This window comes from Parambassis ranga, chromosome 21, assembly GCF_900634625.1.
Source record: "Parambassis ranga chromosome 21, fParRan2.1, whole genome shotgun sequence".
Taxonomy (NCBI): Eukaryota; Metazoa; Chordata; class Actinopteri; family Ambassidae; genus Parambassis; species Parambassis ranga.
The window spans coordinates 1,060,313-1,077,956 of record NC_041041.1 but is presented as its reverse complement, the minus strand read 5'-3'; positions in this window follow the sequence as shown (position 1 = coordinate 1,077,956).

Sequence of the window (17,644 nt, the reverse complement as noted above, 5' to 3'; positions counted from 1 at the left end):
TGAGTCATCCATGTTAAACTGATCAGTACTGTAACACGCTTGATCGTACTAGTTGGGGTGATTCATCAGCAGTTTGTCGTTAAAGTGAGAGTCTGAGCAGAGCAGCATGTGTGACCTGTGTTAAAGGCTTCCTGTCTGACAGGGTGATCAGTCAGAGGGAAGAAAGGAGGCTGTCAGCTCCGGTTTCATCTGCCATATTTACCACTTAATCCACTGAGGGCACTTTGAGAGGCTATTAGGAGCTCAGTGCCGTCATGTACTTTCTCTGCTAGAGTGAAAGTTGCAATTACTAATCCAATTTAGCAGCAGAGGAGTCATGTGTGTTAATCTGGTGGCTGCAGCTGTTTGGAATCCCATGGAAGGGTTCCTGACAGAAAACAAACACCCCCCCCCCAGAGTGCAGATAGTCTGATCAGACGAGGTCATTTCTCAAAGAAAACTTCACTGAACTTTGTGGAGCGGTGTGTTCTGCTGCAGACACGCTGCCTCACACAGTGTCATTTCTCCTTTCATTGGTTTCAAACAGACTTTTATTAAAGCAGGAAACGAGTGTCAGCGTGCAGAGGGAGCCGCACGCCGCATTAAAACAGGAATCACAGCAGACATGAGGTCTGACATCATTGATGCCAGCTTCAGTCAAACCTGCAGTGAAATGTCCACAGTACAGAAACAGAGTCAGCAAACAGGCCGTGAAGCGGAAGAAGGACGGGCACATCCTGAGGAGGAGGGAACCATGTGACGGTGGCGACGCCTCCAGCCACATACAGGGAGCTTCCTCCACACTCCTCCACCCACTGAGAGTTAAGGAGAATACAACTAAACTCTCTGCTGAAAGGCAAACCTCCAGCAGCCAGCCGTACCCACACACTCCAGTAAAACCTCTCCATGAGGTCCAGAGTCCCTCCCCTTCACAGCCACTCCCACTCAGTACAATATTACACCAATCACAGCTGTTGATCTAAGACAGGGCGGCCTTTAGTTCAAACTGGGGAAATCAATCCGGCTAGAGCGGGATTCGGGCCGTATCCGAATCTATTCGGATAGATCTCGATCTACCTCTCTGAGGTTGCTGGCTCAGGTCTGAATTCAAATGCAGCCAGCGAATCCCGCTAGAGACGTGATACTTCTGGTTCACGGGGACAGAGTCCGGGTCGCGTACAAAAGCCGTATGTAAACAACCGTGGAACTACGACAGCTTTGCCCCGAGGTTATTTTCCACAGCTACGAAGGAATAAACTGCCACATGACGCATTCACACACGGTCCTACCATGGCCTGAACGGACTCTGTATATTACGAGGCGCCACCTAGTGGTTGGGTTAAGCTGGATTGAACGCAGACATGTGTGTGTGATAGCCAGATTTGAAAATAGGTCTGAACGTATCCAGCTTAAAGGATCTGGATTCAATCCCACTCTGGACTGACTCTCTCCATAGAGTCCGATAACAGCTTGAAGTCATTCAGAGGTCTGCTCCACTGCACATGTTCAAATGTCTGTTTGTCTCTCTGCCTACATCACCTCTCTGATTGGTTGTGTGTCTGCCCACATGTGTCCAGAGTGGTTTTTACATAGAATCATCCTCCAATATTTGATCAGATCAGATCAGTCCCAAAGCTCTCACAGCGTCTCAGTAAGGCTCTTATTATCTCTGATCATACACTGAATGTGAGGCGAATGAATGCATGAAGTGTGGATGTAAGTGAAATGACTGTGGTACTGTATGTGGGCTGTAATGTAATGTGTTGCTTTTAATTACACAGTAATTATGGAGTTTGGTTTGGTTGGCCTGAACGTGCTGTACATTTAAACAGGCCTGTAAACAGTGACAGTTCCAGTCCAGCTCATTATAATGTTCCTGTTTACGAGAGTCGTGATTTAATGTGGATGAAAAGCATGAATATGAAAGTGATACAAGCAGCGAGCAGCAGCTCTCTGTGGATGTCAGAGGTCAGGCTGGTCGGAGCTAACAGGAACTCCAGCACTTACTGAGCCCGGTTTAAAGGCCAAAGGGTAATATGACGATTAACCACAGGGGGGCCTGAGATAGAACCTTGAGGTACACCTCAAGTTAAGCTATAGCTGATCATGACATCAGCAGGTCTGCTGGATGGGGACGTTCACACCATGGATGTAGAAGCCTGCAGCAGCTGAGGAGTGTTTCCAGCAGCTTGTACGTATGATTATTATTCTTATTGCGTGACTGCTGGAGGCTGCAGCGCCGCTTTCTTCAGGTTCCTCCATCATAATTGAATACACTTTAAACTCTGGCACCAGTTTCAGTTGGAGTAACCCCGTCACTTTCAGTGCCAGCGTAGAGAAAATGGAATAGTTTGTGTGCTTATCGTCAGTGAAAGTCAGCGGCATTGTGTCAGGGCTGCAGAGGGTGGAGGCCGCGGTGAAGGACACGCTGCTTTTCCTGGCTCTGAAGGTGGAGGCTGCCATCAAAAAAAAGAAAGCAGCTTTTAATGACCCATCCTCTCAGGGACACTCTGTAACCTCCACTGCAGCACACACACACTCAGACACACACACACACACTCAGACACACACACACACACTCAGACACACACTCAGACACACACACACACACTCAGACACACACACTCAGACACACACTCACACACACACTCAGACACACACACACACACTCAGACACACACACTCAGACACACACTCACACACTCAGACACACACTCAGACACACACTCAGACACACACACACACACACACACAGAAACACACTGAGGCGGATGCTTCATGCCTGTGCCACATTGTATTCTGCAATCTGATGAATGTTCAGATCAAGATCAGGTCAATGAAATCATGTAAACTCAGACATATTTTCCAATTTTCTGTGTTGTCTGTGATAAGACGGGTGTTTCTGTAATGAATCACTAACTGGCAGCCGCGGCTATCTGATTCTGGTTTGTGGTGAAAACAATAAGGTGTTGTTCACAGCTGCGATGGGCCAGATTTGGCCACTATGTTTTTAAAAGCGTGATGATAAAGCGGGGTGATGTATCACAGCTGGCTGCTGTGTGTCAGGTGACAGAGATAACAGCCGCCACATCCTCTCAGAGGACATTGTCCTGGAGCTGGCAGATAACAAAGGGATGCTGTCTTTAGCTTCTCTGCTCCATTACAGCAACCTGATCCTGCAGCTCCAGGAGGCACATCCACAACTTTCAGAGCCTGCAGGCTGCTCTCACCGTCTTCACTTTCAAACTCTTATCTTCATCACTGTAAGTGCTGCTGTACACGCTGCTGTTTCCAGGACGGTCTGAGTTACCCAGAGGTCTGTGGCTTCATGTCATATGTTAGTGTTAGTGTGTAAATGAAGGGAAAACCTAAACAGGCCTGATAAAGCACCGGTTTCTGTCCATAAGAAGCTGCAGCAGAGATTTAGAGGAGAGGGACACATCAGGACATGGTGCAGGGACATTCTAGGACATCTGGACAAATGTGAGCCGTCTGCTCACTGATCACTGGATATGAAATGATGAATAAACGTTTAATGTTCCGGCACGTCTTGCACACCTGACGGAAAAACAATTTGACAAACTAAGTGATGTAACATCAGCTCTGTGTGAGGCCGAGAAGCAAATGCTTCATCACACAGAGACTGCCTGCTGTCATCATCATCATCATCATCATCATCAGGGCCTCGTTCAGCTCTGAACTGTATCTGTTTGCACCTCGTGCTGCCATCTTGTTGTGTGCACCTCTGAGGTGTGTGTGTAGATCCTGTGTGCGTCTTAATCAGGCCTCAGACGCCGTGTGTTTCACAGTAAACAGCCTCTATAAAAATAAATGAATAAATGAGCCTTTATTAAGCTGAAGGCAGACAGATGGAGAAATGGTTTGTTTCCCAGCAGCACTGCTTCCAATGATGGCAGAAAGCCAGACGCACAAACTGGGATTTAATTCTCAGGATGAAATTCTGGGCTCCTGGTGTGAAGTTCTGCCTCATCTATTCTGTGATGAATCCATCACCCACTCCCTGGCACGGCGCTGCCTGCTGAATTCATAGAAAGACAACATTAGCATAAATGTGCAGGAATTTTAAAGCGACAGCACCTTCTCCCCTCGGAGAGGGGCGTACGTCACACATCAGGCGCCGCCAGGTTTCTGTTCAGCCAATCAGCGGCTCACAGCTCCTCTTTCATGCGCCCAGCCTGACGGCGAGCCGTCCACACGCTCCATCAGCTGCCAGAATGTGGACGCTTTCTTGGGATTTTTTTTGGTTCAATTTTTGTGCATTGGAGATGAGGCCTCCTGCTGCTCCTCTTTAAAGCAGCATTTTCAGCCATGAAGCCATGAAGCCACTCTCTGCTGGGAAAAAAGTCCCTCCCAGTCCCTCAGCGGAGCTCAGCAAAGATTTGAAGAACGGTTATTTCATGTGCTTTATCGGCAGTTTTCAGGCTGCCCATGCCCAGCCGGAGCAGATTGTTTACTGTGAGGGTGTGAAACATGCATCTGGAGCGCTCGTAGATTTCATGCAATTATTCCGTGTATGTGCACCAGAGGGACGCTTTAACCCTCAAAAACCCCACTGACAGACCGCCTTCTCTGCTCAGGCTCCATCACAGAGGTGGCTCGAGTGTGTACAGACACGACCTGCTCTGACCTTTCTGATGGTCGCTGCCGCTTGTCTGGCTGATTAGGTGTTGGTTGTCGTATCATTAAAGTTAAGTGCTGATCGGGTGGGGCAGCTCGTCTTCACCAGGTCTATCTAACGTGTAGTTACAGAACATGTGAACATGTAACTCACCCCACGGGCAGCTGAAACGTGTTGAACGTGTTAAATGTAATCACCCCTTCACCTGAAACCAAACAGCTCATGGTGTTAGGAGACATGAAGCTTGGACTCCTAAGTCCACCATGTTGGACCTCACCCTCCCCCAGCTATCCCCACCCACCTCTCTACCGTGAGTCGTGTCTGCCGGGCATGTTATGGACCAAACGTTGAGTTTTTTCATGAAGACTTATTGGAATGAAATACATTGAAGTCAATCCTGCGTGTTCTCCAGGAGGTTCCAGACCTGCTCGTCTCGTCCTTCACCCCCTGACAGATGAGTTCTGCAGGTGTTAACATGAGAGGACGGCACTGATCGAAACACCTCGGTGTGACGCAGCCTTCAGGAAAACAGCAGCACTGCTGCCGTCTGAGGCAACGTGTTCATTTGCAGATGTCAACAAGATGTTCCTCCAGCCAGCCGTCTTTATATATCTGATTCACACCTCCACACCATCGCCTCCACCTCCACCCAGAGAGGACTCAGCCGTCTACCTGCACACACTTCCTGCTGAATGTGTGGTGTGTGCACTGGATTCTTCGTGAAACATTTGCATCACTGTCACAGGCTCCTTTACAGAACGTGGGACACATGTCCTCCAAGTCCTGAGACATGTTACCTCTGTCTCAGCTTATAACATGTAAAACCCTCACATGTTCCAATATGATTAGTATTTATGGAATATTATCGTATTTCACTATTAATCACTCTATTTTTCATCCTTTGGCTGGGTATGAGACTCATATATTAAAATATATATTAGTTAGCCGTGTGTCCTTCGACTCATTTACAGGGTGTTTATAGGAGTTTCTGTGTGGTTTCCCCACATGAGGACTTGTTGAAATGCGTGTGTCTCACTCTCAGTGTCCTGCAGCACTTAAGTCAAGAGGAATTCAGGAGGCAACGTTACTCTGAAAACCTAGTGATTTACGCTGGCCCACTGGTGTGATAATACTCCGGTGTGACCTATCTATGGTTTTTTATTACACATTTTTTGGTTGGTGCGACCTATAGTCTGGTAAATGTGGTATATGTTGTAGTGTCCCTCCCCATACAGGCTCTTTATCTGTATCAGTCCAGTTCCACACAGGCTCCGGCTGGCATCTGAGGAACTGTCACAGGTGTGACTGACGGGAACATTTGATCATTAATTACAGTCTGACAAGCTTTTTGGGCTTTAATAACAGAAACCTTCATATTTAAAAATCCCAAGTGTCACACTACAGAGCTACACAGAGACACGCTGGCTGTGAGCCTTTGTGGTCCACTCTACATTATTTCTGTCAGAAATACATATATATCATAGTGTGTGTGTGTGTGTGTGTGTGTGTGTGTTTAATTAGCTGAATCACTGACACCTGAGCAGCAGTGGATGAGGCCTGTCTCGTTGACCCCCTGCTGTGATCTGAGCTCAGCTCTCCTGCTTTAAGTTAGAAATGTGTTCTTGTGAGGTGCCGTCCTGACATCATGGGGTTAATCTGTGTCTCCTCTTTGGTCAGTTCGAGGCGCTCGTCCTTTCCTCAGTTCACTCCTTTTTTATTGTCGGTGTAGATGGAGGGTGGAGATGTGTTGGGGTGAGCCTGCCAGGGCCTCGGCCGTGTGGTGGAGGTTTATGCAGACGTTCAGCTTTTAAAGCTGTCCTGAGCCCGGCACGCTCCACGAGACACTCGGAGACACTCAGGCTGTATGAAGCTGTGCAGGCACCAGGAGGATCCGCACCAATAACGTGCACTGTGTGGCCAGAAGTAAACGGACACCGTGTGCAGCCTCAGCTGGTCTGTTCCTAGCTGTAGAGGAGGGAGGTGTTACTGCTGCAGTCCATTGATTGATGGTCCATTCTGACATTTGATGGACAGACCAGTGGAAATGTTCCTGTTTCAAACTTCCATTCATTGATCATTGTGCAGCTTCAGAGCAGATGAAGAAGAAGAAATGATCTTCACCTCTGAGTCACCTGACCTCTGAGTCACCTGACCTCTGACCTCATCACCCTTCATCAGACTTTATACATGCTTAGTGGGAACTGAAACATGGAGGCCAGCAGACACAGATGGAGGCTGTCCACTTACTTTTGGACACATCACAGCCTCTGCAGGTGTCATCACAGCATGATCGTCCTTTAATGTGTTGTTCTTTCATCAGTGTGTTAACATCCAACCAGCCGTGAGAGCAGCGGTATCTAAACCTCTGTTTGCTCATATTTATATCATTTCAGACACATGAGGCAATAAAGTCCAGGTGGTCCCGCACAGATAATCAGTCCAAAGTAATCCGAGCTGGGAGTCGGCGGGAATCCAAAGAACAAAGCAGCATAAAGAAGCGTGGAGAACAAAGACCATCAGGAGGAGGAAGGGAAACAAACAAAGGGCAGGTGAGCAGGTGTGGATAATCAAGACGATGTCCGAGTCAGCTCCACACACACACACACACACACACACACAGTGTGGAAGTGAGGATGAGAATGAAACTGCTGCAGCGGCTTTTCTAATTTCAGAGTAATGTTGGTGTGATGATCGCTGAGGACGGGGGAAGGTGGGTCTGAGACGGGGTGGGAAGTATTTAGAGAACTTTGATGATGAAGTCACATGTTGTCACGTGTGGGCCCACACTCTGTAGCTGCCATCTTGGCTGCAAAGCGGAGGATGTAAAAATTAATTGCAGAAGCAGCTGCTACCGTTGCCATGGAAACAGCGACGCTGCTCTATCCGTGGAAATGTTTATGTTTATCTTCATTTTGATTAATGGTTTAATATGAAACACCTTTTTTTATTAGCTCAGTAGGTTAGCCAGTTGCTAATTATTTTTATTATTATGATTTTTCCGAGCGTGATTAAATTCACACTCAGCACACAGGTCCACACACGGCGGACCACGGACAGAACAGTTGTCATGATTTTCTTCTTTTTATTCACACAGTTCAGATCATACAGCGTCAGCTGCTGTTTGGAAGAAACAACCAATGATAACAAAGCACTGAGGCTCTCTGACAGCTAGCATGTAGCAGCTAGCATGTGTGTAGATGATTGTTGTGTCTTTGTGAGGACAATATGAGCATAAAGTCAGTTTGGTGGAGCGGGTGAGAACATGAAGCCATATCCAGATCAAGTCCTGTTAGTCCTGCCCACAGTTCGCCTGCACGTGCACATCAACAATCCGTCTGTTACATTTGCAGTGTATTCCTTCCTGTTGAGTCTAAACCTGTCTCAGCCTGCAGCGGCCTCAGGAGGCTGTAAGGTCCATGAATGAGGCAGCGTTGGAGCTGACAGCTGATTCGGATATTCTTAGATCTTCCCAGCAGGGGACTAAACGTGTAAAACCTGTCCTGGAGGTAAAGACAGAGGAGAGGTCAGGGGCTCGTCCTTCCAGAGTCTGCATGTAAATTTTCCTGAGGAACGTTAGAAGAAAGCTCACGGGGTGTCTAAAACGGGAACCGTCCGTCCTCCGGGGAGCAGGGCTGTGCTGCGCGAAGTAAATGAGCTCTTATATTCTGATAGTGGTGTGAGGTTGTAGAAGTCCTGATGGTGGAGAGGAAAGGAAACGCTGAGGGCGCTGACCGAACCGCGGACAGCTGAGGCTGGATACATGTGTGGAAACAGAGCTGTGAAACAAACAGTGTGAAGAAAGGTGAGGAGCATTAACACTACTTTTGTTAGCATGCTAGTTATGGACTGAGTGGAGAATCAAACAGCACAGAAGTCTGATAACAGAGACGTCCCCGTCTGAACCTCCCGTCCCACAGGGGGACAGCTTTTGCTCTTTGATTTTACATTTTTTATGAACTGCTCCTTTAAAACACTGATCTGATTGCTGGATAAACCTGCAAAGAAAGCCCCGCTGTGACGATGACACGCGGCTTCAGCATGAGGATGAAGCAGAATAATTGTTTTCTCTTGTGAACCTAAAGTGTCATTAATATTAATGTTACCTCTGCACAAGTCATATACATTTGTGGTGGTTAATATTTTTATTTAATGGTGGAACACATGAGGTCATCTGAATTATTAATCATCATCATCATCATCATCATCATCGGAGAACAACGAACATCCACAATAAATCCCCGGCAGTCAGGGACAGCAGGTTGTTGTTCCCAGTGCTCAGGCTGCAGAACAACAAGAGGGTGAAGCACAGTTCACAAACAAAGCCCGAGCATAACCGCCCTGTGGTAACAAGAATAAAAACACAGAGTGGATCAAAACAGCCACAGATCGCAATTTCAAGCTCTCAGGTCTCAGCAGAGGCAGAAAAACGCTGTAAAGGCTGCAGAGGGAGAGGAGGCGCGCTGTGCCGGGTTAAGATGGAGGAGACGGACAGAGAGCTCACACACAACCCTGGACCGAAAAGGTCACGTCGACGGCGAGCTCACTGAAACCGACCGGTGTTTAAAGAAAGAAAGAAAAAACCTGTTCCCAGGTGTGGAGACGTCAAAGAAGGTCCCACAGGGCTCCGACACATTCAGAGCTTTCAGAGCGTGTCGTCATTTCATCTGAGCCCTCAGGTTATGAAGGGAAGGAAAGTCTCAGACCTGGGGAACATACGGCACAGGGGTGCACTGTGGGAAGAAGCTGAGCTGATGGAGGCAGGGTGATGCTTCGGGCTGGGTCATAGCAGCTAGCTTAGCATTGCTGCAGACCATGTCCACCCTTCCATGGAGACAGTACTCCCTGCCACCAGCAGCAGTGGTTCAGGAACACAACAGTCGGTTCAGGGGTGTCGACCTGGACTCAGATTCCAGGTCAGATCCATGTATGCTTCGCTGCACGGCCTACAGACACCGCAGCAGTCCTTCAGAGGTCCGGAGAGTCCAAAGGGGGACATACGCAGTGGAAGACTGTATGGTGTAGCCTATTGTCACCCCTCCACAGCAAACCAAGACCATCCAAACATTTTCAAATGCACTTTGTCCTGTACAGGGTCAGTGGGGGCTGAGGCCGGGGCGGGGTAGGACCTGAACCCGTCACAGTCACACCTGGATTCACACCTACAGCCAATTTAACCCTGAACCCCCGCCCCCCCAACAAACCTCCAGCCGGGAGCCTTCCAGCACCATGCCACCATGGAGCTAACTGTCATCAAAATCAAATTCCACCCTGTGTCTGAAGCCTGAACTGAAGCACAGAGACGTAACCAGGCGGGCTTAACAGCAAAGAGGCAGTGACAGAGTGAGCGGGGCGAGCGCTGAGAGAACGACCACGTTAAAGCTCACATTTCCTGAATAATTTCCCTCCAGTGAAGACAGAGCCTGACAGATTAAGTCAGTTCAATGAGGAGACATGAAACAGAAATATATACAGCATAATTATTTATGTGCTGAAATAAGCTTTGGGCACTTAGACACTATTAGCACAGTGTCTTTGTAAAATGAAGGCCTGCCAAGATAAAAGGATGAGATTCCCCAGAGTGGCTCCACTGGAGGTGGTGCAGTGGAGCCAGAGGGTGTAAAAGTGAACCTCTCAGCTGAATGTAAATCTGCACATCAGGGTGGCGGAGGTGATGGGGGAGGGGCAGGAAAAGACAACATAACGAACAGAGCAGCAGCGACTGGTTCATGAGACGGGAGAAAAAACCACCATTAGCCGGATAAGAGCTGTACCGGCGTGGGAAAGCAGTGACAGTGACGGAGGATGTGTGGATAAAGACCTGACGGGGGGGGGGGGGTCTTCTCCGTCCTCATGAAAGAAGTGGTTCAGAGTGGTGGTTTCTACCAGGGATCGGTTCTAGATACGCACGTGTGCACTGCTCTCATCGTCCAGTTCATTAATAAGTGCAGTAGCAGCACAGACAGGAGAACCTGAAAGTCAGATGAAACCAGACACACTCCTGACACTCCTGTAAAATCAATTAACGAGGTCATCTATAATTTAAAAACATCGATTTGCAACAGCAGCTTTGCTTCTTGTTAGGAGACGTATGATTTGAGTCGCAGTGTGTTGGGTTTCTCTCTGAACCTCATCGACAGCTGCTGAGTGTAAAAAGTGTGAAAAGTCGTCGCTCAAGAAATGAGACCAGGTCCGAGCAGAATGTGTGAGTAGCACAGATTCCTTCTCTCCGTGGACGGAGGTGGATTTCTCGGACACGGTGTGCACAATGTTCCCCCATTTGCAGCAGCAGTGTCCTGATGGGATGGATGCTCCTGTTGTGTTGTTACGGGATGCAGCGTCCATTACTTCGATGGTCACTGGAACCTCGAGCACACAAACAGAGCGGGATGGAATGGAAATGGAAATGTTTTCTTCCAAAGTGGTCCGAATCCAACTGTGACACCATAAATACTGCATACTGCAGCAGATAATGGAGATGGTGCAGAGGCTCCCCAGACACTGCACCATCTATTTTCATTTCTCTTCTTCTCAACATGCGTCTGATGGGTTTCGCTGTTTTCAGTCCAGATGGGGGGCAGGGTTTGGTTGGGTTGATTAAATCCTTTTCTTGATTTGAACCAGAAACAAACTGAAGTGAACAAATGACAGAATATCTGAATAATCAATGAGAACGAGCAGCTTTTCTGTCCACATTCCAGCCTCAGCTGGTCATAAAACTTTCAGACCTCTGATCCAAATGAAGGTCTGAACCGGTGATGGTGGGTGTGGAGCGTCAGGGTGCTGTCAGGCCTCACAGTCAGAGGCCATCCTGTGGTGGTGCCACATTATTCTGACCTCTCTTGTACCACTTTTAGCTTCATTGCAAAACCTGTCACTGCTGGTTAGCTAAAGCTAACAGCTGTCAGACCCTCACACTACGTCACCTCTGCTCCGAACCCCTCAGCTGAGAGAAGATTAACAACACATCACTGCATGAACATTCTAACTTGAATCAACACATTAACTAACATTAGCTGAGCACTGCTGCTGAAAATCGATTGTATAGACTTGTTACATCATTTATTTAAATCAGTGACCTAATATCTTAATACAACATCATTATGGTTGTCGAACGTGACACAGGAGCATCAGTCAGGCCTTTGTGTAACCTCAGTGTTCAGCTGGCTGTAGAGCATCCTTTATAAGCACACAGCATGTATCAACAGAATATAATCGTATTTTATTATTAAGTAAAGCTCTCTAACAGTTTCCAAATAACAAGATGAGACAAACTAAACTGTGTTGGTGTTCCTCCAGGCTCGACCTTGGGTCCCTGTAGGTTGTATTAACATGTGTTTGTTCACTGGCTGCAGCTTGTCGGCTGTATGCTGATGGTCATGAATCTATTCACTTAAACATGAAAAGCAAAAGTGTCAGTGCTCCCTGCCTCTGTCAAAGCTTCTCCTGTCATCTGTAGCGGTGACTCCTTATTGAACGGCTGTTTTTCAGCTTTCTGATACAGCGTGTTTATTGTTAGTGATGTAAGGAAGAACTTCCTGGTTCCTTCCTGGTTCCTTCCTGGTTCCTTCCTGGGTCTGAGCTGTTGTTTATTAAATCTGAGGCAATAAAAACAGTAGAAGATGGGGCCGTCCACATACTTTTGACCAAACAGAGGCAGGAATGTTTTTGAATCTATATCCATGTGATAGAAGAAGAAAACAGGCAGAATGCATTATGGGCCGTGTGAATGAGTGCGGTGCATTCACAGCTGTACGGGCCGTGGTGGGCTCCACAGAGGCCCTCTCTGTGCCTGTAAGTGGATTTTCTGTGCGCTCCATTTTTGTGAGGATTGTTTATTGGCAGCACTCACCGTCTCAGCAGTTCCAGCTGTGATAGATGAGCCAGGTGGCACACACTCCATCCTCTGGTTGAGGAGAGAGAGAGAGAGAGAGAATTGCTGCACCATCATTTCTCATGACCTTACATGCCTGATTATGCTGCAGCAGATCTCTGCCTGCTATTACTCCAACAAAGCAGCCTCATCTGCATGAAGGCGCGCCACCATCACACCTTCTCATCAGCAGTGTGTGTTTCCTGACTGACCAATCTAAATATCTGTGTGGAATCCACAGCATCCACATTAATGCACCATCAGAAACACCAACACCGCTACAAGATGTGATTAAGATGAAGACGTTGAGTGAGGCGTCTTGGATGACAGAGCGGTCGGGTTTTCGCCGAGCTCTGCTCTGCTGTTGCTGACTGTCTGCTGCTGTTAGAGGCCGGGCTGTGAGATCAGATAACTGCAGAGAGGAGAGAGAGTCCGCCAATCATCCGCAGCCTGAGCCAGCAGCCCTGCTGTTCTGTAGACCTGCAGACAGTGTAGAGAGGGGCCAGCTATGGTTCAGGAGTGTCTGATTCATACATGTAATCACGGGGCCTGTCGCTTTTTTTCTCCTGCTATGACCAGCTTCAGTAATTTAGAGTCAAAAGCTGCGACCCTGAAGGGTTCACACACATTACTCAAAGTCAGGGGCGTGCATACAGTAAAACAGAAGTCTGACGCAGACCACAGCAGAGCAGGGAGTTCCTGCATCCTCACCACGACTCACAGACTCACACAATTCCATTTGCCTTCACACCCTTAGCTCACGATGAACCATGTTCATCTGTGAGGAAGTGCACGGCATGTTTGACTCCCAGCAGTTATTGGATCCTCATTTGGAGTCCAGTGTTTGTTCTCTTAGCTCCAGCAGCTGCAGACCATCACCAAGGGCCGCTCTGCTGCTACAGATGGACCCCCCACAGCTGGTCTTACCTCATTGATCTGACTGCTTTAGGTTAGCTCATCAACTGTTTTGAAAAGAGCTCAACTGTATGATGAAAATGTCGATCTTTAACTATCAGTGACATCACGCACCACGAGCCACTTCCCAGCATCCTCCATTCTGATTGGACACACCTAACCAGCAGCAGAGCCCCTATAGAGATATATGCTGTATGTGAGCCTGTTTATATTCCAGCTCTGATCCACAGAGGACTGTTCACAGCGCCCTCTAGGTGAACTGCAGCCAGTTTCACTGGCGTTGGTTCTGGTATCTTGTGGCATTATATCCTAAAGTGCATCCAAACAGTTGCTGCAGCCAAACCCTGCTCCTCCAGGCAGGGTGAGACTCGTCACCATGGCAACTGAGAATATGAAGAAGGATGTTGTTGCAGATGAGTTGAAACGGTTTACAGGTGTATTTTGATCCAAACTAAAGGGTATGAGGAGATCAGAATGTTACCACATGATGGTTCTGGTGGGAAGAATCGATGCAGAACAAAGAAGTGAAAAGTTTAAAATGCTCTCCGTCAAATTCACATCAGGACTGGGTTATTTACAAGATTATCATTGATGTATTTTCAACAGAATATTTTTTGAAATGACTAAAACTGTGTCAAAGTGTGACCACTGAAACAAAGGATGAAAGTCCTCCTCCACACGGAGCCGAACGAATGTTACAGCCTCGTTCAGAGCTCGTCACTTCAGAGGACACCACTAACTGCCATGTTGGCAGATAAAGTATCTGTGGGGACGACGAGTGGACAGGGACATGTTGGACATGTTCCTCACATTAGCTGGGACACACTGAGGCTGGAACTACAGCTGACCCATGAAATACAAACCAGTGGATCCGTGACCCATTTTAGGAGCGTCCCTGCTGAGCCCGTGTGCTCAGACTGAGGATGTGCAGAAATGATTAGCTTTCCTCTTCCTCTGGTTCATGGAGAGTTTACAGCTGTGTGATCCTTCCATGCTGCTTCCAGTGAACAGCTGTGGAGTTGTGCTGTGTGGAGCATCATGGCTTCCACAACTTGGGTAATTAGGGAAGGAGGTTCAGGGGCGGCCTCCACGCTGGATGAACCTGAAACATGGCGGCCACACACCAGCGACAGCTTCCAACGGACTGTGAGTCCTTTTTGTTTGACCACAGCCGTTTATTTTCTGCACTCTCTGGTCGATAATCCACCAGATACACTGACTGAACATAAAGACGAAGGAGCCGACATCATCTGAACATAGAGACAGAGACAGGAGGCTGGTTGGGGATGGTGGAGGTGCAGGAAGCGTTGTTGGCTTTTGGATCCAACTGACAGCGAGGGATTAAAGACAGGTCAGGAACATTCAACACATTCTACAAGGAGAAGCGCTGCTGTGCGGCTGCCATTTTAGTTGTTGTCATTGCGGCACGAGTCCACCCTCATGAACAGGAAGAGATGCACCCGAAGAAATAAACTCAATTCAGTTTTATCTATACAGCTCATTAGAACTGCCTCAAGTCACGGATAGAGGAGGAGAAGAGGGAGACAGGACAGAGAGGATGAAGGAGAGAGAGAGAAGAAGAGGGAGACAGGACAGAGAGGATGAAGGAGAGAGAGAGAAGAAGAGGGAGACAGGACAGAGAGGATGAAGGAGAGAGAGAGGAGAAGAAGAGGGAGACAGGACAGAGAGGATGAAGGAGAGAGAGGAACAAACATTGAACAGAGAAACAAATTGATGATTTGTAGATGAGTGTCTTCCTCCTGGATCCATTTTCTTGTGGACAGAGCGTCCCACCCCCACCTGAATGTTCTCCCCTGGTGTGAAGTCTGTTTTTTTCCAGGCTCTGAGAAGCAGGAGAGCTCTGCAGCCTCAACATGGTTCAGTTTCAGCAGAGCAGAAAGGATGAAATGTCATCTGAGTCAGAGCGGCCCTGTCAGACCGGCCCTTCTGTTCAGCATTAACACTACAAACCCGCAGCTCTCACCCTGCTAACGTGCCATCATGGGCTGTTTGTGTCTGGATCCTGAAGACACCCTTTCTGCTGGCAGGTCAGCTGAAAGCTGCTCTGCGGCTGCAGGAAGCACTCAGCGACACTCTGAAACATGCTGCGTGCATCTGAAGCAGCTTGGGTGTGAAATGTTATATCAGAGGGATTATTTTAGGAGATAAGTAATATTTACAGTTCTGAAGTGAAGCGTGGAGGACCATGGGCTGTTTTCACACCGCGTGGCTGCGAGGCTGTTAAACATTCAGGAGCTGAAATAGAAAGTGGAAGCATGGGAGTGCTGCTGGCACACGGAGACGGCTTCCTCCTGAGCAGATGGTTGAACTTTCCAGAAATTTGACAAAGATCTGTTCAGTGCTTTTTGTGTGATGTTGTGCTGACAATGGAGACTAAGAGTCTTCAGTACATGCACCACCTGCTTCTACAGGCTGTAACAGGTCGTCTGCGTGCCATCAAGGTGTCCTTCATCATCCTGGGCTCTGTTCTCGTTTTCTATTATTATTTTGATTATTTTAGTGTGATTAGGGCCCGAGAGCCCTAATGTGAGGCAAGGAATTATTATGATTCTCCTGCGTCTTTGATCGCACGGTTGACCCCCTGAACATGCTCAAAACCTCACCAAACTTTACCCAAAATTGTCCCACAACTAAAATTCCTACTTGACACTGTCGCCATTGACAGGCGTGGCCAGTTGGCTCTGCAGCGCCCCCTAGAATGGCTCCCCGTTTGACCTACAGACAGGAAAATCGGTACACATATGTATGAGGAGAAAAGAAGTCCCCTGAAGGGATCCTCTGAGCGTAGAGGAATGTCCTGTGTCTTCCTGAGCTCTGTGGACACCTGCCTTGGTTTGGTTACTTTCTGTTCTTCCATTGGATCGTTTTGTTTTGGGATTTTTGAACTCCCTGACCTGACCTCAGTCAGTGTGTGTGTTTGTGTGTGTTATGTATATGTGTGTGTGTATATCATTGTGTTGTGCTGTCAGACATTCAGTCACTCATGTGCTTCTGAAAAGCTCCGGGCTAAATATGTGTTTAAATTAAATGTGAGCAGCAAAACATGAGAGATAGCTGTTCCAATTTAATTTAGAGTCACACATTCAGCAGGCTGAAGGCAGCTCTACAGATGCCTTGATTTAACCTTGTGAATAAAGATGACCTGGATGGTTGTGAGTCTTTGACACAGACTAACACAGATTTCACAAACTGAAAATAAACAGGTGAATTGTTTTGTAACACACCACTGTCCCCTCACCACCACTGTCATGGTGCAGTGCCCTCATCCCTGCAGCGGCGGCACTCCGTCCCTCTAACATCACCGGTGAACATGAAGCTTAATCTGAGGTGTCGTCGCAGCGTCCACGCGCTGCCAGTTTTAGCTTCTGTCTGCCACGAGCTACAAACAATCCTGAGAGCACTACAGGGAGGAAGGAGAGGGAGCATCATCCAGCGACGGGCTCCAGCTGCATATGGCACCAAACCAGAGGGGACGATTATCTCCAACCGCACTCAAAGCTATGACCGTCTCCTTGGCAAAGACAAACTGCAGCGATACAGCCCTCAGAGAGCCGAGGAGCTAAAGCAGCATACCGATCCACGGCTCCAGAGGGCTTTTCACAGCTGCTTTTGAAGCTGTAGTAAATTAATTACTGTGGCAGTGTCTGTCTCTGTGGAGAATGTTGAGCCAGCATCCCACAGCGGTCAGCGGCGAGGCCGCGCCCAAACACCCGGCGTCTTTATTAGGAGTGGAGTTCATTAAAACATACGCCGGTGCCCTGCTGGTAAACTTTTGGGTAATTGGATGACACTATCATCACAAGTTAATTTCACAGACAGAAAACAGCAAAACAAACCGAGTCATTTGGAAACATTTTATCTCAGCTTAAGTTCTCAGGCTCAATAAGTTCTGCCCCAGTTTCCACAATTGGCACTGTGTTTCCTGCCGCTTCGTTTAGCTGCTCCTGTGAAAAGCTGTTTTATTTGACATATCTTAATGTTTCGCAGCCAGCCGTTTCCATCTTTAAGCTGTTGCCTTCAAAATGTCAGCATCTGCGAGTAAACATGGAGGACGGCGAGAGGAGGAAATGGGATTTTTGTCTGGAAGTGACAATTTGGCAGACGAACACGGACCGACTGCCAAAACTGCAGTGGTACTTTTAAAGATTGCAGGATTCAGCCAGTGCTGTGGTTCATTCAAACAGACGGCCCGCGCCACAAAACATCAGCTCTGATCTTAC